The sequence below is a fragment of the Typopeltis vanoorti genome, chromosome 7 (assembly GCF_054136105.1).
Source record: "Typopeltis vanoorti isolate ZY-2024b chromosome 7, IOZ_Tvanoo_1.0, whole genome shotgun sequence".
NCBI classification, from domain to species: Eukaryota; Metazoa; Arthropoda; class Arachnida; order Uropygi; family Thelyphonidae; genus Typopeltis; species Typopeltis vanoorti.
Window position 1 is genome coordinate 112,499,365 of NC_143555.1, and position 23,350 is coordinate 112,522,714.

General features: G+C 35.3%; 1 protein-coding gene across 1 annotated transcript in view; it reads right to left on the bottom strand.

Annotated features, from left to right (window-relative positions):
* LOC150104974 (allatotropins-like) overlaps positions 1–23,350 on the bottom strand; it is a 70,758-nt gene that overhangs the window by 43,706 nt on the left and 3,702 nt on the right. The gene's annotated exons all lie outside the window — the stretch shown is intronic.

The following is a 23,350-nucleotide window of genomic DNA, read 5'->3' on the forward strand; positions in this document are numbered from 1 at the left end:
AAATTTAAAATGATTCAATTTTGAAATGGAACCGTGCAATAACCGTATGGCACAATTCCTTTAGATTTCACTTTTAATTTAATAGATATATTTATAAAAATAAAAAATATATATATATATATATTTAATAGATATATTTATAAATATATATATATATATATATATATATATATATATATATATATATATATATATTTAATAGATATATATATTTAATAGATATATTTATAAATATATATATATATATATATATATATATATATATATATATATATATATATATAAATTATAAAGATAGCTTCTTTAAATTTAAAATGATTCTATTTTGAAATGGAAACCGTGCAATAACCGTATAGCACAATTCCACTTTGTTTATTTCCTTTAGATTTCATTTTTAATTTAATATATATATTTATAAAAATGGTATATTATCATTTTCTAATTTAATTTTAAATTCATTAGAAATATATGTAAAATTTTTATTTATTGCCATTTTTATTTAATAAATAATACTTTTTTTAAGTATTATATTTTAAAATCAGATATAAATAAGGATAAAAGGAAATAAGACATAAATAAGGACAACAGAATATTTTTAATATTACATAGGCGGCGCTAGTTGTCGTATATACAGTCACTGAAATGGCAATATCATCAACATTAAAAACAATATTTTGACCCAACGAGTGCATATGACTGTAATAAACTACGAGAAATTGGATCTTTGCTAACATTTATTATGTAAATATGGTATTGTTATGAATATCACAGAAGGTAGGGTATAAATGAAAGAGAAATCAAACCGTATGTGATTATAACTCCAAAGTTATTCAGACACTGGACTTACGATTATTATTATTATTTTTTTTTTTTTTAAGACCGACTATCTACAAACTCCTCATCAGGCTTCTGATTTTTCTTCATAATATTTTGTGAAATGGTAGCCATCAAGATTCTTCTTCCAACGTGCAAGATTATGCATCATCATTGAGAATGTGGTAGCAGACAGGAAATCAGTGTCAAAATGATTCTTTTGTTTTCGCGCCCATAGACCAGGGGGGGCTTTTTTTGGAAGGAGGGCATATCTTACATTACACTTTTTATCTTCATCTCCGGGGAGGGGGATAATGACGGGATTACTTACGCTGAATTATCTGCTTGTAATGCAAGTAACCATTTATCATCAATGAGTGACAAATTTCTCCCCCCCAGAGAGGAGTTATCCTCTGATAAATATCACTCGATGAGACATTCTGGGAACACACACACACACACACACAAATAAATAAATAAATAACAAATAATAAAAATAAAACATAAACATCCTACAAGACTTCGTTCTTCTACTAACGAACAGGGATAGGAGAAACCATGTTTCGAATGCCATAACAGCCAAAACAGTATCGTCATCTGGTAGAGAAAATAATGAAACACATACATCGATAACGGTACAGTACGTAAGATCGAAAGTTACATTTCGAATACCTTTAGAAATGGAAGAAACTTAGAAAAAATCAAAGAAGGAACTGCATGAGAAAATTCCCTTATAATAAATGACATTAAAGTGAAATTATACTTAATGTTAACGGATACATTCACCAACGTACATATAATTTAATCCCCTGACAAGCTACCAATCACGTGTCCCTTTCGTATGCAGTTCCATGTTATATTATTGCTAAAACAATTAGATATTGACTCTTACAACCAAGACTATTTTTTTTTTTAAATTAAACTTTCCCAGCGATGCATCGGAAATATTATTTCCAGACACGAGTTCTGGCTAACATTCCCAATAATAAGATTTTTTTCGTATAAACTGTTCGAAATATCGCCTGAATTCTCTTTGGCATTGTAAAGACGAAAACGCATTTGATCCGGTAGTTGGTTACTTATGAGCATTAACTATTCATAGGATGCAATACACGAAATTTAGTCCCATTGGAAAGGGAGTTCGTGTTTTAGATTAAAGATATTTAAAAGCAAAATGCACGCTTAGACTATAAACCAGATGGTTCAAAGTCCATCAATGTTTGGTGCTGCATGTAGAGAAGAAATTCTTTTTTTTTGTTAACCCGAGGGGGAATCGCAGAAAACACTTTTATACTTCGCTATGAAAAATAAAAACCGATACGGGAAAACATCCGTTAACATTGAACACGAGAATCCATTCCCAACACGATTCACCAAGTCGCGCGTGCCAGAAGCATCGACAGTTTTATTCCGTGTCACAGCCCGTGCATATCGTTTGTTCTAAATTTATTTGCATCGACTGTTTCTCAAACTACAAAAATTCTTTTTTTTTTTATATATTTTTCTTGTGAAGATTTTTTTGGGGGAAAAAGTATTCGTATGCAATAAACTGCCTTCGTTAAAATATCGAAGGAAAAATCTTTCCGTACATCCCTGTTCTCATTATGGAAAGATATATGTATGCCCTCCTTCTTAAACATCCTATTTTCATGAGGTCGGTCCGTTCGTCTTTGAAAAAAAAATCTTATTTCGCTGTGTGTATTAAATAATAACTCCGATCTGCTCTTTTTCTATAACCCACACCTTGATAATGAATTCTTATGTATATTTTGTGATCTCTGACGTCATCTGATATAAAGTATGTTTGTGCGGGCTTGTAGACCAAATTTGTTCCCGTTGTCTCTTCTCTAAACCCGTTTCTTTTAAGTTTAAGACGAACTGAAATACTTCAATTTCTAAACGTCACCTTTTCGTCTTAAACACATTTGCTTACGAATCTCCTGTGTCTTTACTATTTTACTAAGCAATACGATCAGTGATTTTTATTCATTCATTTTTCCTCCGAAGGGTAGATGCGAAATAATAAGATTAAGAGTAGGAAAATAGGTTACAACAATCATTAGTGTGGGTTGTGTGGGTTTCATTTGATAGCGGAATAAATTTATATATTTATATTATTTGTATGATAATCCAGACTTTTCTGATTGCCCCGATTTTTAATTAAAGATCCCAAATAACATTTGGTATTGGAATCATTTTGAACGGTATTTCAGATCTTTACTAAAAAAAGTGTTCATCTCGATTAACTCAAGCTATTTTTAGTGTTAAAAAAAAAAAGAAATAACGTTCAAGATGTAACTAAAATTATACAAATTGCAGAAGCAAAAACAAAAGAAAAGAGGTTCGGTTTCAGTTAATTTGATAATAAATGGCGTCAGTGAGTCCGCGCGGTTAGCCGAGTGGCTATTCGCTTCTCAATCATGTTTGGGAAAGGAGTATTTTCCTTTCCCAAACATGATTGAGTTCGATTCCTGTCGTTGACGTGATGAGCTTAGGATCTTTCTCAGACGTAACAAAGTTAGTCGGTCTTGGGCGTGGACAGCAGTGCCCCCCCCCCCCCCCCCCCAGTTTATCTGAGGTTTTTCATTCCACAAGCAGGCAAACTTAACGCCTCTAAAAACATAGGATGCACCGGGAAGCACACAGCTAGCCACCTCATCCTTGTGTACGGTTGTGGTTAAATGAATAGAAAACCCTCGACACCGCAAGATAAAAGAGGGAAAAAAGGAAGAAGAAGAAGAATGGCGTCAGTGTATGTACAAGAAATTCGGTTAAAACACACATTTCTTATGATATCAATTGTGATTTTTCCATATTCGTTTTAAATTCTCATTACATTCAGTTTTATTTATTATTTATTAACATAAACATGAGTCGAGTTTGGTGATGCCTTTTCGCTGGAAAAACTAGGTTCGAACCCCGTCTACGACGTGAAAAATCTTGAACTGGACTTTTCATTAGAAGTTGAGTTAGCCGGAAGAACAACGCAGTGTACAAACATAGGACGGTACGGGGATCATTAGCCACTCTAATTCAGTGGGATCCAGTTTCGAAAAGCCTGCATGGTACGGTGTGAGTTTACAAATAAGCGTAAAAAACAGAACAAAGCATAAACAAACGAAAAAAAATACGAATTTGATTCTTCGTTGTTTGGATCCTTCAGTTTGACACCTGTAGGAACGAATTCTAGATGCTTCCTCAAGAATGATCTAATCCTTAAATGAGCTACGGAACTAATCCGGATTCTCGTGAGGAAAAAACCCTTATCTCGCAAAAGAGGCAAACCAGCCATAAAACCCAGTAGCCTTACTTACACCGTAAATCCAAACCAACCAATCCCGAGACTAATAAAAGCACACTTTTCCACATTTTTTTTTTCATTCGAGTCAAATCAAATGTGGTTCGAACGAAATCGTGTCATATGACTTAAGTTTAAAACAAAACATTTCATTTTGATTATGAGAAATATAATTTTAATTATAAACACTGACCATTTTAAATTACTTAACATTTCTTTTATTAAAATTAAAGAATAAATGTATTGTTATTTGTCTGCTATTCATTTCTCATATATAGAGTCCAAAATTTATAATAAATCTACCGATTACGAAGAGAATTCGACCCCTCTGAGAATTAGTTTCCAATCCAGTTTAAAGAACCAAAGTGTCGCGGAAGTGTTCATTACATCTTTAAGAAATCTCAACTTAGCTTATCTAAATTAGTTAAATTTTGTATTTTAATGAGCTGTCCTGCCATTTAAAAAAAAGGGATGCTGATTAAAATTTAAAATAATAATGCACTGTGTGAAACTAATTTGCACTATAAAACATGTGAACGCAAAAACATGAATCCAGATTTTTCAGAAAAAAAAAAAAAAAACAGGACAGTAAAACAAAAATGAAAATAATTCATTTGTATTAAAATAACTTCCTGCAGTAAGAACACAAGTTAGCAATAAATTCTGCTTGTAAAATAGAAGAAAGATAATGATTGGTTCTGTTTCTAATGACGTAACTCCTGACGTCATTCATTTATCGTCAATCGTAAGTGAATTCCTAACATGTGCAAAGTATCATTGTTACTTAATGTTGTCGACGTTATCACTGAACTTCACCCATTTACTTTTGTTCCAGATAAAGACTGGAACATTACTTATCGAAAATATATATATAAAAAAAAATGTTGTGCAGAAGGTAATGAGGCATATCAGCCAACCAGGTACCGATATTTAATGGTTCGTATTGGCTATAAACATTTAGCTGATGAAGGCTAAATGAGATAGACCATAATCGGCCATTCTTTTGCCAATTAAATAAAAAAATGTGTTGCCTATATATCATCAATGACAAATGACCATTTCTTTAACCCTTGGTAGGAAGATTCGGTTACGTAGATTTCGAAGTTAAAAATTATTACCTCATATTCATACAGTACAAACTATTATTTAGGAACTTTATCGATGTTGCCGTTAGGTGTCGCTAGGTGCAAACTTTTTTTGGTAGGTTTGAATGGTAATAGTAGACTTGTCAAACATAGAAAAGTAGTAGGAAAGATGTACTACTACTATTAGTAATAATAATAATTTTTTTAATACAATTTATTTCTAGATTCTATCCGAATAGTTTTACTCCATGAATTATGTAAAATTATATTAAGTTTGTATAAGATCTTTACGACAATTAGCAGTATAAAGTATAAAAACTAAGTAATTTTGAGTAAATACTAAAACAAAATATTTTAAGTAAAGTATATTATTTAATTAGCAAAAATAATTCCATATTTTTAATTGAAATCTGAAGTTTAATCATAATGCAATAACACACTATTTTATTTTTTATATATGAATATTAATAAGTCTATTCATTTTTACCTACGTTTTGTCAAGAATCAATCGACCGTGAGATGCGGTGATTGATTTTCAATCCAATACCCTTGGAGGGTAATGGATAGCATTGTTGTAGCCAATGAAGTTCTAACTGAGGCTCGGCTATTGCTGTTACCCTCCTGCCATGATCAGAGCTTTAATTAATAGCTCAATAACACCTTATCCCTACACTGTCCTCTACAGATAACGGGGAATATGAAAAGCATTCTTGCTTCGCCCCTTTAAGCCAGTCCCTATAAGGATAAGGATTTCCAGGAGAGAATTGATGATCAATCGACCGTGAGATGCGGTGATTGATTCATTCAATCCAATACCCTTGGAGGGTAATGGATGGCAATGCTGTAGCCAATGAAGTTCTAACTGAGACTTGGCTATTGCTGTTACCCTCCTGCCATGATCAGAGCTTTAATTTAATTTAATAGCTCAATAACACCTTATCCCTACACTGTCCTCTACAGATAACGGGGAATATGAAAAGCATTCTTGCTTCGCCCCTTTAAGCCAGTCCTTATAAGGACTACGTTTTGTCTTTTTGGATGGGAATATAATTGTCTGTTTATGCTTGAGTACACGTTCTGTCTCTCAATTATTATTATTATTATTATTATTATTATTATTATTATTATTATTATTATTATTATTATTATTATTATTATTATTATTATTATTATTATTATCATTATTATTATTATTATTATTTTGTTGAGTGTTCCTATTGAACTCATAGTGGGAGTTCCGTACTCACCAGTATTCATATATATATATACAATGAGTAACATTCTTGAGGTCGTTCACCGACAAAGCATTCTCAACCGGCTCCGCCAAACATTTTCTATCCTCCAAACAAACAAAAAGTCCAGTCATTACATCCTTGCTCCCCAAAGTCGATTGCATACGTCGATATAGTGGGAAATGAATTTCGGTTAGGTTAAGCAGGCTAATTCTGTCTAGAGAATTGCAAGTTTCTCCTGGTAGCATCTCCCATGGCAGGTTGGCCTTAGAGATCATTAAACCAATGTGCACCTCAAACACAGAAGAAGGCAATGGAAAACCACTTCTGTATATGGCTTGTCAAGCAACTCTTAACTGAGAATGTCGAATTATGGTGCTAAAAGATGGAACGCTTTGGAAGAATGTATGAAAAATACATTTTGGGATCCCAACTCGGCGTTTTACAGAATAATTCAAACCTGAATAAAGGCATATTCGACGAATGTCACACTCCTACAGGGGTACGTTACATTCATTACAGATGCAAGTGATGAAGTAGATTGCGACAATATCGAGAAATGAGATTTTTATTGCCATTAAATATTTGGAATGTAACAGTTAAAGAAGAACGAAGCATTACAAAATTTGGTTCATGTTTGAAGAATGAAGCATGAAAAAAAATAAAGATATTAAATTTTTGTATCGAGAACAATGTTTCATTTCAGACATTTGCTTTCAACAACTTAAAAGACGATTGTACACACTGAGTTCACCAAATAGATTATATTATTGCCAACTGAAGGGAGGAGATGTGTTATCAAAGCGGCAAAAGCACTGTGCAAAATGGAACAGATGACGATTGATCGATTGCTGAACTTAAATTGAAATTAAAGGAACAAAAAAGGCTATATCCAATTTCATTTAAATCATATAAAGGAAGGATATGGTTTATAAAAGGATGTAGAAGAAGGAATAAAAATAAACGGAAGAATCATTAAGTGAAAATGGGTTATAACAAATTATTCAAAGAATTGAAAACTCTTGTAAAGAGTATGGACTAAGAATTAACACAAAAAAGACCAAGATAATGATAATGGGTAGAAAAATAGGAGATAATGTAAAAATAAGATGTAGAGGAAAGATTTTAGAAGAAGTGGAAAGATTTCAATATTTAGGTAGCTGGATCTCAGAGAAAGGCACTTCAGAGTTGGACATTAGAAATAGAATAGGCAAAGCTAAATCGGCATTTCTGGAAATGAAGAGAATTTTAATAAACAAGAACACTAAAATAGGTGTTAGAATTGGAATAGTTAAAGCAACAGTTTGGAGTATTGCAAGTTATGGAAGTGAGTCATGGACACTCAGAAAGAGAGATATGGAAAGAATTAATGCATTGGAAATGTGGTGTTATAGAAAGATGGAAAAGATAAGCTATACAGAAAGAATATCAAATCAAGAAGTTTTAAGACGAGTTGGGATAGAAAGAACACTGTTAAAGAATATTATGCAAAGAAAGACTAGATTTGCAGGATATCTTCTGAGAGGTTCTTCGGGACACCTGACAAGAACTATATTACAAAGGAAAGTTGAGGGGAAGAGAAGACGTGGAAGACCAACTAGAGAGTGGTTTAATGACATCGTGGAATGGACTGGTTTAAGAATGATGGAAGCGACAGACAGAGAGAAATGGAGAAGAGCTGCTCATCTGCTGCAACTCTCTTGCTAGAGGATGCTACCGGACGACGACGACGATAAAATAAGAAGAGAATTATAAGAACTGTGAGAAGAAACACAATATACAGGGTGGCCATAAAATAACTTTCTCTCTTTGGAGGCATCTGTAGCTAAAACCAATAAACGGAATGAGACCAAATTTTATGTTGAGACTTTTGACGGCATGGGGAGATGATTTCCGCGAAAAAAAAGATTTAGTACCAAACGTCGCCGATAGAGGAATTTTTGGCGCTGGCGGAGCCGAAAACAAGCGGATAATTATATTAAAGGCAGATAAAATGGAATAATAACATTTCGACGGTGTAAGTGACAGCTGCGTCGCTCATTCCAGCTGGATATGTGGCGCGTCACAATGATAATAAGAATAATAATAATTAAACTAAAACAATAAATTGCGAGAGACGCAGAAATTAATGTAGTGATTGAACTCAACAAATAGAAATAATCTTTTATTCATCAGAATCAGGATTTTCTGGACCACATACACGATTTTCAATGTGCTGACCTTTCTTGTGTACAACAAACTGCATCCGGTGTGCGACATGCTCTACAGCTGAGCGTAAGGAGTCGGATTGGATGTTCATAACAGCCCGTTTTATGTTCTCTTTCAAGACATGCAAGTTGGGAACGCCACCAACATACACAACGGATTTAAAATACACGTGACAGCCAAAAGTCACATGTAATTGTCCGCTTGTTTTCGACTCCTCCAGCGCCAAATTTCCCCCTATCGACGACTTTTGGTACTTTTTTTTTTTTTTTTGCGGAAATCATCTCCCCATGCCTTTAAAAGTCTCGACCCAAGAAGCAAATAATAATCTGATTAAATCAACCAGAAATAAAGATAGATTGTAAATGGCTGTCAGAAGAGGCTATTCAGATAACAGATGAAAGAATTAAAATTAAACTACAGGGGGAAACAAACAAAAAAAAAGGTTGGACAATTAAATGTAGATTTTCATCTAAACTAAAGGTGCAAGGAAACTGAAGAAAGTGAAATAAAGTGAAGTAGAAAATATCTATTTAGGAAGATAAAAGAAGTTACAGGAAGTTTATCTCTAAATTTGGAGTATTAAAAAGTAATTCGGCGAATATTGATGGAAGAAAAAAAAAAAGAAAAAGTGAAAAAAAATTGAAAATATATGCAGAGGATTCGTACAAGAAAGATGTTAATGTAGAAGAAGAATTTAAAAGGAGAGAATTTTTGGAGGAATCGACGATAATGAAAAATGAGGTGATATGGACAATGGAACAGCTACCAGCAAATATCCTGGAGCTGATGGAGTGGCAGTGAAATTATCGACAGCAGCTTGGGACAAAGTCCTGTCCTGTAAAGTGCTATCGTCATCCAGGAAGTTGATTCTTATGGATTTCTCCCTGAGATTCGTAATGTGCAGTAGAAAGATAAGATGGAGAGGCTCTATTCTCTTCCATTAGTATCCTATGTCGGTTCAAGCGGTCAGTGACCTGTTTTGAGGGAAAAAACTTGAGTTTCCCTGCTGTGAGACAAAACAAAATTAACCTCGCCATGTGACCGGCTAACTCACCATTCGACTGTAAACTGATAAAGGTTCCTCTCGTAGGGACGAACTCGTGAATTTATTAATACTGAAATTTGTCAAAGATTTGGAAAAAAATATACTGGAATACAGAATGGTAAACATCAGCATTCATGCAAATTCCAAAGAAAGCCAAATATAAGAGAATGTGAAAAGGGAACTGTAATCTTGAACAGTTGAAGAAGAAGATCGAGAGAGAGATTACTCGATTCCTAATCCTGCTCTCCCACAGCATCCATTTGCTATAAGTTCTTCGGTCTTTCGTAAAGTCACGTTGAAAGTATTCCAAAAAATGACGGAACCATACGTGAATAGAGAAATGAGTGAACAGACAGGTTTTAGGAAAATTATGGGAAGCGATGGATTATGGAAAAAACAAGAGAATTTCAAAATGAAGTGTTCGTCTTTTTTTTTTATTATTGATTTTAAGAAAGCATTTGATTTGACTGCAAAATACGACGAGAAAGGAATGGGAATATCTCAATATCTAATTGTTTAATTTAAAAAAAAACCGTTACGACAATCAAGAAACTCAATAAAAACAATCTTTGAAGAAATGGAAAGTTGTTCTAATTGAAAAGGGGTGTGCAGCAGGGATGTATACTTAATATATAATATTTGTAGTGAATATATTCGTAAAAGGCTGTCTTAGATAAAGACTCAGCAGGAATTAAGACTGGATACAGAAAAATAAATAATTTAAGATGCGGTTGATACAGCTCTCGTAGCAAAACTAAGGAATATCCTCGAGCAATTGATTCTGTTAGTTAAGAGGGAAAGCAAACAAACCAAAAAAAAAAGCTTGGCTTAATATAAAACATCAGTAAAAGTAAATCGAAGACTTTTTTCAATTTGGATGAATTTATGATTGAGGAAAACAAAATAAAGGTGGCTGAAAGTCACGATTTATTCTTGGGACAGAATAAGAAATTATAGTCAAAGTGAAAATGAAATTAGAAGAAAATTGTCGGAAAAAACTGTGTTCAACTGTCAAAAAGTATGAAATATGGAGATAAAGAAAAGAAAGTTAGAATTATTAAGGCAGTGGTATTTCCAGTGGTGATGTATGAATGTGAAAGCCGGATTATTAAATAGAAAGGCAGAAAGAGAACGGACTCATTTGAATTATGGGAGTGAAGGAGACGATTAAGAATCCCATGAACTGCAAAAAATGAAGAAGGTTTTAGAGAATAAAAAGACAGAATGATCCTTTGGAGGCGATGATAGCGAGATAGAAGTTGATGTATTCTGGACATATTACGCGACATCATTGGAAAAAGCAGTTATGTTGGCGAAGATAGAGGGAATGAGAAGAAGAGGAACACCGCCAAGCAATTGGATAGACAGCATAAAGGATCTTACTGATATGATGCAACTGCTGAAAGAAGAGTCAAGAGATCGAATGAGATCGAGTCCTTTGTTCACAAGATCACAAAGAGTAGGAAAAGAATGGAAGGCATCACATAACTCAATGTACGCATGCGCATGCATGATGCTAAATGTCAAATTGGCTTCTTTCATGTATAGAAAAAAAAGAAATAATATTAAAGTGACTGTATTTTACACCATTTGACATTTATTAATGACTACTGGATATTCTTGTTATCTGGAGCTTAAATTGGTTTACTTTTTTTAGATGAATCGCACGCATGAAATACTAAAAAATACTGAAATACTAAAACGAGCCTCAGTAGCTCAATCTGTATAAACGAAGCCATTTGGATGGAAAGACGTGGGTTCGACTCCCGTCTTGAACGCGAAGAACCGTTATTAGGGTTTTTCATCTGAAAGTAAGTTAGCCGGTCTTGTATAGATGGGAAAGGGTTTTTATCTCCCGGAAACTCTTGTTTTTTGACCACACAGACAAATCGGCTAGAAGAACACACGCAGCTCTCAAACATAATGCGTCTCATACTCTTAGTTGCTTCGAACCTAACTCCAAATACTTCCTAGCCTTACACCTAAAATAAATTCTCTCTTTTATCTCTACTTTGTGTTTACCAAGTCCCATATGTTTCATATTTTTGACAAGCATGATTCTCAATAGAGAAAGAAACAGCGAACACCAATACTATCTGCTACCAGAAGTCGTATAAGTCCGGTCTCGCAAAGTATGGTGTCGAATACTCAAACACTGAAAAAAAAAAACTCACTCCTGATTCATAGATGCTCTTTTAAACGTTTGTTTAAAGAGGTGCTCGGAGACTCTTTTATATCGTCCAAAATTAAATAGGAACGATGGGTTAAAAGCTGGGACATTCCAATCGTTAGTGACTTGTTTTCGAAACCCATTACATGTTTAATATTGATCATTAGGTTTAATTAGATGTCATCCTTCTAGCCACGTAACATTTGCCATGAACGCTTAGTTGAGTGTTTTTATGTTTGGCTTTATTTGTTATTACTGACGATGGGTTGTTACCTTCTATCCGAAATACTTGATTTTTATTTGATCAGTAAACTTGATTTAATTCTCTGATATCTACCTGTTGCTCAGTATTCATTATATCAGGGTGCAAGTACTGTACGTAAATAAATAGTTCCAAGTAATGTAAATAAATTGATAAGTTTGCAGAAATGACTAGCAAATGACAAACCTCATCCGACACAGTTATCAAATTTGGCGAAGAAAAACTTCAAATGTTGTAATGCTACAATGACGTGACAGTTGTTGAATTCCTCATCTGCTGAATCGTTACTTTGCATTCTATAATAATGGAAACATGGTTAGGAACCAGAGAAGCAGGATATCGCATCTAAAAATGCTGTAAAATTCAATCCTTTTCATAACTCAATGACATCTCTCAAACCGTGATGGAACTCAACCAGATTAAACCAGTTAAGTGACGGGAAAGCAAGTCCCATCGTATGACTTTTTTTTGTTGGGGTGAGGGGGGGGGAAGATGCAAAAAGGATCTGTGAACAAAGTGGGTAAATTCCATGCTCTCTTCTCTGCTGTTTTGTGGGATGCAAAAGCCCTTCCACATCCGTAGGAGACGAGTTCACTTACCTTCAGTTAAAAAAGCTCTCATAAAGGTTATTTGCAGTTTAGACGGGATTCAAACAAGTGCGCAAGTAGAGATTCATTTAAAACCAAGAATTATGATCTCATTGATGCTATGAATTCTACTAGACGAACTGTATTGTATCAGTGGTTCCCTCTTTGGCGATCAATAGTAATCAAAAATAGCAATAAATACTTTGAGTTTCTTTATAGAGAGGTCTGTAAAAGTGAAATTGATTACCGTTTTGTTTTTTAAATCAACTTAACTCTCCAGTATAAGATGAAAGTTACATAACTTTATTTTAATCGCCACCAAAGGATTATCACTGAAGAACTATGCTGCGAATACAAAATCTATTATGCGATATGGTTCTAAAAACAGAACCGTTTTTTGCTCCAGATTGCTAGAAGAAAGACCATTATAAGTTCTAGAGGAACTTTTACTCCCACTTTTCCCCCACCAGTTATTTAGTTTCTAGGGGTTATTCCTATGGCAAACTCGAGTCTTTAAAGTTGCCTTTCAAAAATCGTGCGTAAAAGTCACACTACTTCAGATGATAATATACCCATTAGGTTTAGGATCACAACATGGCGACAATTGTACATATTTTCTCTCTCTCTCTCTCTCTCTCTCTCTCTCTCTCTCCGATGTAATGGTGAAAATTCAGCATCATTTGATCAACAAGCCGAGAATTCAGCTCGGTGAAGATCATATGTCAAGTGAATTCCAAGATTTATTTAAGGTTAAAAGAGCTCAACCATTCTTCGGAATAAATAAGTGTTAGAAGCTTTATTTCTTTTTATTATTTGCTTATATAAATACAGGAGATCATATTTGTCAGTGGTTTTGTATTTGGAATAAGTCAGTCTAATGTCTCATTCGGGTACTGTCAGAAATTAACGGATGTTACATATTTTCTGTATGAATTACAATATTTGTCTTTAATCGCTCTGATATAGTTTCACGTAAAAAAAGTACAGCAAAATTCTTAAATCTTTTGTTAATGCTGGAAGACGAAACTAAAGATACAACCAAAGCCAATTCGATTCATTTTCTCCGTAAAATTTATCTCCAAGGCTGTTTACTCTCTTGGTGAGTTCCTTGGGGAAATAATACTCCTGTCTGGTAATTACACTTCCTATATTTATTTAAGAAATGTTACGACGAAATTATGAATTGTTGTCTATAAGATTCTCCCCTGTGGATTTGTGTTATCGAGTTTTGTTTGTCCTCGGAGTTGTTTAATTGGTTAAACATTTCCTAAGTGTTTAACCTCAAACCAGAGGGGGGTTTAATTATTCCATTCTATAATGAGGGACTCGTCTTTGGTTGTTCTACAGTAAAATTTAAAATGTGTTTTTTTTTTAAATAGTTTTTGTAATAATTTAATCTTTCTTAAGTTTCCTTAAAAATCAAGGGATTTAAGAGGGATATAAATATAATTAACATTTCGTCCAAGACAAATTTAGATTACGATTTAAAACTCCGAAATGAAATGCAAAGGATGAGGTGGGGGAGGATGGGGGACTGCTACTTCCACTTATCGCAATGGTGTTGAGTCTAAATTCTCGGAATTAATATTTTTCAAGGTCCACAAGTTGTCACTAAAAAGATGAAAGAGAAATGTCGTGCAGAGTTTGAACTTAAAAGAATGTCATACTTTTTGAAAAGTTGACGTAGGGCACAATTTAAGATTTAAATGAGAAAAAGAAAAGCTTTGAGATGGGGGGGGGAGGCGAAACTGTGTGAAAAACGTCATGTTTCATCCAAAAAATACAAAACTGTTTAAATAATGCAATTATGTCCACCTCATTTGCATAATATTAGAGAACTTTTTATTAAATTCTCTTTCTAGAGTCTAGTTTATAGATAGAATCGATGGCCTAGAAGACATCTCGTATCTTTTGTCAAGTGAAGGTATCTTAATTGGGTTTTGCATTACTAACTCCCACCTCCCTTGAAAAATGGTAATTACGTAACCTCGTTCCTAATAGTCTTCGGACTATGTTGCGTAGTTTTCCTATTTATTTTTATCTTGTTTTAATATTCACGCGCAGTTTTCTATCCCGAGCGTTAGCCAATGTTAAATGATGTGCGCTGTTTTTAGTTTCCTGAGTTGTACTTTAATCCTGAGTAATCTAATCACCGATGTGTTTTTATTGATGCTTATAAACAGTAAAATGGTCACAAGATTCTAATTGCGCATTGGCAAATTTATTGCAGAGTTAGGAAACTTTGTAGTTATTACGAGCATCGTAAAGTAGGTGGAGATGATGAAAATATTGTGTTTTGTTCGTTACTTTGTACCTTCGTAATTAAATCTAGAGAGGAGAGAGAGAGAGAGAGAGAGAGAAAGAACTAGTGTACCTGTTGCTCACATGGAAGGGGACGTGGTATCTATGCGTCTCAGAAGATGATTGAATTTTTGAGGTATTAATATAATACCAATAGTGTTACATCACCTTTCAGAATAGTTAAAGAGTCATGCTTAGATAAAATTAGCATCTAAGCCTGACCACTATCAGGACTATCGACTTGAAAACGTGTAATCAACATATGAATATTTTCATAGCCAACCCACCAGCAACATTACTTGAAGCATCAAACAAAACTTGGCCTTGATTAGATGGCTTAATGTGCTGCGTTTTCACTTTACATCCAACAGGCCATGGGTTGGAATCTGACTGTAGTATGAATGTTTTATGTGTAGCGTTGGGTGGTAGACGATAGGATTGCCTTGTGTGAGAACCACCCTGCTTATCGTTAGTCCTCAAATGCATTTAAAATGCGAGTCTTTTGTCTCTGAAGCAAAAAGGGTTTTTTGATTAAATTCTCAGTCATGGAGTTTTTGGGTGACTTCTTGTTATTATTCGGGATTGCGGCCGAACCCTGTGTGTGTGTGTGTGTGTGTGTGTGTGTGTGTGTGTGTGTGTGTGTGTGTGTGTGTGTGTGTGTGTGTGTGTGTGTGTTATGTCTTAAGTACGTACGTACACATACCGGCGACTGAATTAGAAACCTTTATATAGATACACGTAAACGTCACTTACGCAGCGTATATGCAGAATACTCAGTTATGTGTCACCATATGTTCTAGGCAACTATTTAAGAATGCTGCTGGTCAGTAATCGTTGATCACAATGGGAAAAACAAAGGATCTTTTGGAGTTCGATAAAGGGCTTATTGCTGGGCCCATCTAGCTGGAGCCACGATTTTGAAAAACAGCAGAGCTGACTGGTTTCTCAAAAGATAAGATATCCCGATTGTTTAATCAGTGGGAAAATAATCCACATTTCTTCTCTAAGAGGCATAACTCTGATCCGAAAACTATCGGCCAAGAACCAAATCGCCGTCATCTGAGAAAGCTTGTACGGACAAATAGAACTTCCTGTGTGCAGCAGTTGACCGAAGCATTTAATGAAGGCTGTTCCCGACCCATATCTCACCCAACTCTGCGCAGGGAATGGAAGAGGATCGGTATGGGCATTCGCATGATTATACGGAAACCACTAATTTCTGCGAAGAACCGGAAAGTTCGTCTACAGTGGTGTCAGGAACATCGTCACTGGACACTGGAAAAAAAAAAGTCATGTGGTCCGACTAGTCACGATACATCTTGTTCTGTATCGAAGGTAGTTAGCAAGTTTGGCGAGAGCTCCATGAATCAATAAACCCAGCTCGCCTTGTAAACATAACTCAGGGTTCTACAAGTGATGTCATGGCGTGGCACATGTTCTATTGGTAGGGAGCGAGTCCCCTGATATTGCTGGAAAGTCGAGTGTCCTCCAAGGAATATCTGAACATTGTTGCTGATCAAGTCCTTCCTGTAGTGTTGCCTTTTAATAAAGCAAGTAACGGTTGTTTCTTGTTCAGCAGTGGTTCAGCAAGCATGACAGCGACTTCCACCATTTTCTCTGGCCACCACAATGCCCGGATCTGAACCACACTGAGAATGTATGAGACATGTTAGAAAAACAGAACCGGCAGCAAAGTCCCCTTCCATCAAATCTGAGCCAGTCGAAGACTGTCTAGTGAATACCTGGCATGTTGTACACGTACTTGCAATCCAGCACCTTGTGGAATCCAGTGCTTTAATTCGGGCTAATAGAGGTCCAACACGGTATTAACGAAAAGTTTCTAATTCAGTGGCCAGTATGTGTTCGTACAGTTTGAATGTGAAAAACCCGAGTGTCCCTGAAAATCTTTTCTTCGTATGAGAGTGCTCAACTCATTTTCATTTGAAAAAGTGCTTATAAAGGTTTCTTAATGTTGTAGACAGGATTCGAACGCAGGGTCAAATCCAACCAGAGGGCATTGTTGATACCGACGAACTCGGTATCGACGGAAACTTCTATTTTGATGAAAGAATGGAAAAAGTCGTTTATATTGAACAGGTGGAAGGCCCAACATCCTCTTTGATATTGGAACTTTGCACAAGTCAAATTTATTTTTGCTACCAATACTCGTGAAAAAAACTTTGTTTAATTAATAACTGACGACCAAAACTCTTACCGTCAATGTTAACATCAGGATCAACACAACATAGCATAATATTAATTAACAATAATATTATATTAAACATTTACTAAAATAGTAAATTATAATTAAGTGTGTGAACAATTTTTTTAAGTTTAAATTTTTATTTAAACTTTAAATAAAATAAAATAAATAAATTTCGGGAATACATGGCCATGGCCTGGTCCTCAACAGGCTGGGAACAACCTACATGTCCTTCGTTACCGGGGTTTTATTCAATTGAACTACTTGCTAAAAACTTCATATTATGTTAGATTTAAATTAATATCACTCCAGTAGCTCCGAACACGGATCAGCATAGCTAATTGTCCCAAAACAGAACGTAAACATTCAAGAAAATATTTAAGTAAAATTTCTGCGGTATTTGAAAGCAATGCTTTCTGTATAGCGGAACCGTGTTAGCAAAATAGGAATACTCTGACACAGAAAACGACTCCCCCACCACTACCACATGCGTAAGTAGAAGGAGATGCCTTGATCGTCCCATTACTTTTTCTCTCTTGACGTAATATATATTCACATATGTATGTTATTCCCATATATTATATACTGTATAACGATGATAGTTAAATTCCTATAGGAATTCAACTGAAATAATATATTCATATATGTATATGTATAACGATGATTAAAATTTTATAGGAATTCAACTGAAACATCGATTACAATCCTTATCCTTATAAGGACTGGCTTGAAGGGGCGAAGCAAGAATGCTTTTCATCTTCCCCGTTGTCTGTAGAGGACAGTGTAGGGATAAGGTGTTATTGAGCTATTAAAGCTCAGATCATGTCATGGCAGGAGGGTAATAGCAATAGCCGAGTCTCAGCTAAAACTTCATTGGCTACAGCATTGCCATCGATTACCCTCCAAGGGTATTATTAATTAATCACCGCATCTCACGGTCGATTCTTTCCTCGATTAGTCGCAGGACGCAGGACATATATGGCGCAAAGGGTGAAGCTTGACGCTTTTCATATTCCCTGTTGTCTGTTTCGGGAGCAGTGATGGGAGAGATTTGCGAGCTATTTTAGTTCGCCCTGAGTGGGCAGAAGTGGTTCTTCGTCGTTGGGTGTTAGGATGGCTTTCGGTCTTTTATGTTTCCAGTAGTCATTACCGTCATAGTTTCCGGTCAGTTGGTTTGGATGGGTAGATGTCTTCATAAAGAATTTTTCTGCTAGGGAGCGTAGTAGTGGAGAGATGTAGGGGATATTTATGTCCCGGTGGATCTGGGCGTTCCTGATGAACCACGGGGCGTCCAGAACCATTCGCAGGCATTTGTTCTGTAGTCTTTGTAGTTTGAGGATGTTTGTCTTGGAGGTATGGCTCCAGGCTGGGGAGGAGTATATGACTGTGGGACGGATCACTGTCTTGTACAGTAGTATTTTATTTGTTGAGCTTAGTTTGCTGTGTCTGTTGATCAAGGGGTATAGCTGGGCGATAACTTTTGAAGCTTTGGTGCATATGCTCTTGATGTGGCTGTTGAAGCATAATCGCTTATCGAGAAGTATTCCTAGGTATTTTGCTTCAGTTTTCCAGGGTATTTTAGAGTTGAACAGGGTGATGTCTCCTTTGGGGGATGCTCGTCTTCTTGTGAAGAGTATCGTTGTACTTTTCTGGGGGTTTATTTGTAGTCGCCAGTCTTTAAACCATTTTTCTAGATTCAGGATGGTGTCTTGTAGTTTTTTGGTGACGAGAAGTGGTTGACGAGATCTGGCTAGAATAGCCGTGTCATCAGCATAAAGGGCGATGGTGGATGTGAGAGGATTTTGAGGGATGTCTGCCATATAGATGTTGAACAGGATCGGGGCTAGCAGTGATCCCTGAGGAACTCCAGCGAGGATTTTCCGTTGGGATGAGACTGTTTCATTGATTTTGACTTGCATCCTCCTGTTGGAGATTTATGATTTGATCAGGTGTATCATGTTTAGTAGAAGGTTAGCGATGATAAGTTTGTAGGGAGGCCTTGGTGCCAGATCTTATCGAAGGCCTTTGAGATGTCTAGGAAGACAGCTCCAGTGTGTTGATTCCAATTGAATCCTGTGGTGATGTATTCTACCAGTCTATGGATTTGATGGGTGGTGCTGTGATTTTGACGGAAGCCGAATTGTTCTTCTGGAATGATATTTAATTGGTTGACATGATCTTGGAGTCTGATGAGGATGATTTTCTCAGCTATTTTCCCTAAATTGGATAGCAGGCTGATGGGACGGTAATTTTCAGGTAGGTGTGGATCTTTGCCTGGTTTGTGAATTGGGATGATGTCAGCTATTTTCCATGACTGGGGAAGTGCTGCCATTTGAGGATGGAGTTTATGATGTTTGCCAGATGTGCTATGGGTAGTGCCTTGATGACTTGGTTAGTGATGCCATCCGGACCTGGGGGTTTTTTGATCTTGAGATGGGCCTCGATTAGTCCTTATAAGGACTGGCTTATAGGGGCGAAGCAAGAATGCTTTTCATCTTCCCCGTTATCTGTAGAGGACAGTGTAGGGATAAGGTGTTATTGAGCTATTAAAGCTCTGATCATGGCAGGAGGGTAACAGCAATAGCCAGGCCTCAGTTAGAACTTCATTGGCTACAGCATTGCCATCCATTACCCTCTAAGGGTATTGGATTGAGTAAATCAATCCGCATCCTCCAGCCTCGATTAGTCGTGCTGCACAAATTCTACTTCATTAGACAATATCAGAAATTAATTATGGTGTTAGAATTTTGAAAATATTTCCTTAAAATATATGAAGCAATTACAAAATTGTCTCATCAAATTTCTTTTAATTTTTACATCAAACTTCTTTGTATATCGAAAAATATATTTACATATTTTTTTATATTTTTAAAACTGGTAATTTTTATAGTAACGCTGTAAATTTACTGAATAACATTTTGCCGCTAACAAAAAAAAAAAGTTTCTGTGCTACTCGTGTGTCAGCTAATTGTCGCCGGAGACATTCTTTAATAACTTCATATTTGTTCAGCTTTCAGTGGGCGCCCTTAATAGTCGTATGGGGACCGTTACTTAAATAAGGCAAATGTATTAGAAGAGGATGTCATTTTTTTACAGATAATTCTATTAAGGAATTGTGTTTAAATTCTGTCGACTTTTTTAACCCTCTAGTAGATAGGTTATGGATTAGGGATGAATCTTTCTGCAGAGACCAAACATGGAACATTTTCAAGAGCCACTTCAGACCTCCAGTAAGCAAAGTGTCGTGGTCACACCGGGCAGTGGAAATCTACCGCCTCCAGACAATCGCAAACATCAAGCCCGCATCATGTCAGGATTCGAACTATATAGCTATAAGTCTTGCTACCTTTCTTGAGTAGATCAAATATAAAAAAGCATATTTTTTTACCGACTGCACTGTGGAGATGCAAAGGACAGAACAAACTAAATTATAAATATCATAAAATACCACGTTAATTTCAAAAGTATGTCTGATTGGTTTCTTTATTTTAGTACGCTGTTCTCGGTAGTCAGTGAGTATACCGTTTCATTAGATAGAGAGGCACAATCTATTCCTCTCTCCATCTCAAAGAATATCTTCGTATCCAGAGAAGTATTATTTCTTACCTGAGCAAGAACTCTTAACCACACAGATGCAAAGTCCATCAGGGCTACAGACATTAACTGATATAACACAAGGAATATCAACGACTCACAATAAGCAAAAAACGCTCAAGCTATACTATTCTGGTCGGCATAATAAAGCTACTTTCATCGCTAAAAGATGTTATAGAAATCAGCTGATGTTTCAGATAACGTACTATCTACTCTGAACACGTAAATAATGTGGAGTTGTAGTTCATCCAGTCCGCAATCAGTGGTTTTATCAGAGGGATGTGCTTATGCAGGGCAACTGTTTTACAGTTGCTGTTAAATACATTTTGGATTTCTTCGGCTGTACCATGACTGCTAATTCCGATTGAAATGTGTTGAGAGATAAAAAAAAAAAAAAACTTCATTTATCGGGCAAAGAATACCACTTCCATTATGAAATTGGCTACCCGCCTTTAGTTACAAAACTCTCGTATAAGTTATGTTTCAAGACGGGATTTGAACCAAGTTTTTTATTTTATTTTATTTTTATATAACTAAAACATAAAGTCTCCGTAGCTCAGTTAGCCATGCCCCTTAGATGGAAATACGTGTTCGAATCTTGTCTACCACAAGACATTTGTGAGGACTTTTTAGTTGAAAGTGGGAAAACAGGACACCCGTTTTTTTTTTTTTTTCATCGCAGAGAGACCATTCATTTATATAATTATCCGAAGGCTAGGACGCATCTGAGTACCTGTTTCTGGTTATATGGGTACGAACAGCACATTGCTTCAAAGAAATTCCATAGATGTTTTTGAGCATCCTCGGTTATTCAACTCTGTTTGAAATTCTTCCTGTAGGAGTTTTCTTCGAAAGTTAATTTCATTTAGGTCAACATTTTTTCCTTGCAAATTTTAATTCAAAGATATTAGCTTTTAAAATTTTACCCACAATGCATTTATCAAGATTCACACTCTTATATAGACAAATAATTAAAAGTTAGGTTCTGCAATATATGTTTCGTAAACTACAAATAGTTCTTCACCAACTATATAAAAGTTCTTTGTAGATCTCCCACATCTAATTTGCCATCACTCTCCTTTGTTGTTGGTGGTTATAGCCTTTCGGCTATAAGGCATATACGCCACCATCTAGGGAAATGACTATGAGCAAGGTGGTTTCCTGTTGCCTTCCTTGCCGTACTATATCCTATGACTGCAGCCTGTGTGTGTTCATGGGGCCGGTTTGCCTGCCTGCAGGATGAAAAACCCCAAATAAACTGAGGAGAAGAAAACCCTGCTGTCCAAGCCCAAGACCGGCTAACTTGGCAATGGCTAAGGAAGATCCTTAAGCTTCTCACTTCGTCGACGGGAATCGAACTAGGATACACCTTCCCCAGGCATATGGTAGCGAAACGCACTGCCAGTAGGCTAACCACGTTGACTCACTCAGATTTACGATTTGCAATTAAATGAAATTTTTTCTATTAAACATAATTAAGTTCTTTATTTTGTCTATTATTTATATTTGTTCTTCGGGGGAAAGAGAGAGACAGATTTTCAAAGCGTCAAAGAAGATTTGAAGTGTGATAATCCAATGGCACATCTTCTATATTATGGATGCGTCCATTGAGTGAGTAAACTGAAGTCTATCGGGTTAAAAAACAATTTTCTACACATTTTTAGAGAAAATAAAATAGAACATTTGAATAATTTCTAAGCTCAGCACAATTTTGATCGCATTTTTATTGCTGCAAAGGTGTCTTCTCTTGTTCTGACGTTTTTTTCTATTATTCCTACGATCTGAACTCAAATATATTTTTTTCATGTACAATCGACTATAAACAACTAACATTATGTGATCAATGTCATTAGTGCTAGTTTTGTGTGATTAGTGTAACTGCGTGTGTTCTTAGGCAAGTTAGTCCGTTATGCTGGTCATGAAAAAGGTCATCCCCTTTTGCAGTGGAAGCACAAATATTTTGTATTGTGGATTTGTGAATAATTTTATGAACTATTATCATTTCGGAATTCTGAAGTTCATTTCAATTTTTATTTAATCTAAATTAAATATTTGAGAGAAACAAAAACAGAATATTTTAACAGATTTTCGGCCAATAAAGTATAAAATAAAGAAGACTTAGTTTTATTGTTCGCAAAATGACAATAATAAAATAGAAAAAAATTAATAAGATAATCAGAAAATAATATATTAATACACCAATTTTCTTTATAAATTAGAAATATCTATTCCTTTCGTAAGTTTAAAGTTGTGATATATCTAACTTAACGTGCCCATTTCAGATGTTGCTAGCTTTTACAATTATTAAGTAATGTATATATCAGTTATGTGATACGATAATGTGAATTTTTATGGTTAGCTATAATGAAATGATTATACCAATGTTTAATGGTTAGTTATAATTATATAATAAAATAGATATTGTAATATACCATAATACGACATAAAATAATTATATTGTATATATATATATATATATTATATGTAAAGAATCTTTTCTCAATAACTTGAATTTATAATTAGAAAAGAATAACACACCATGTTTATTTTTA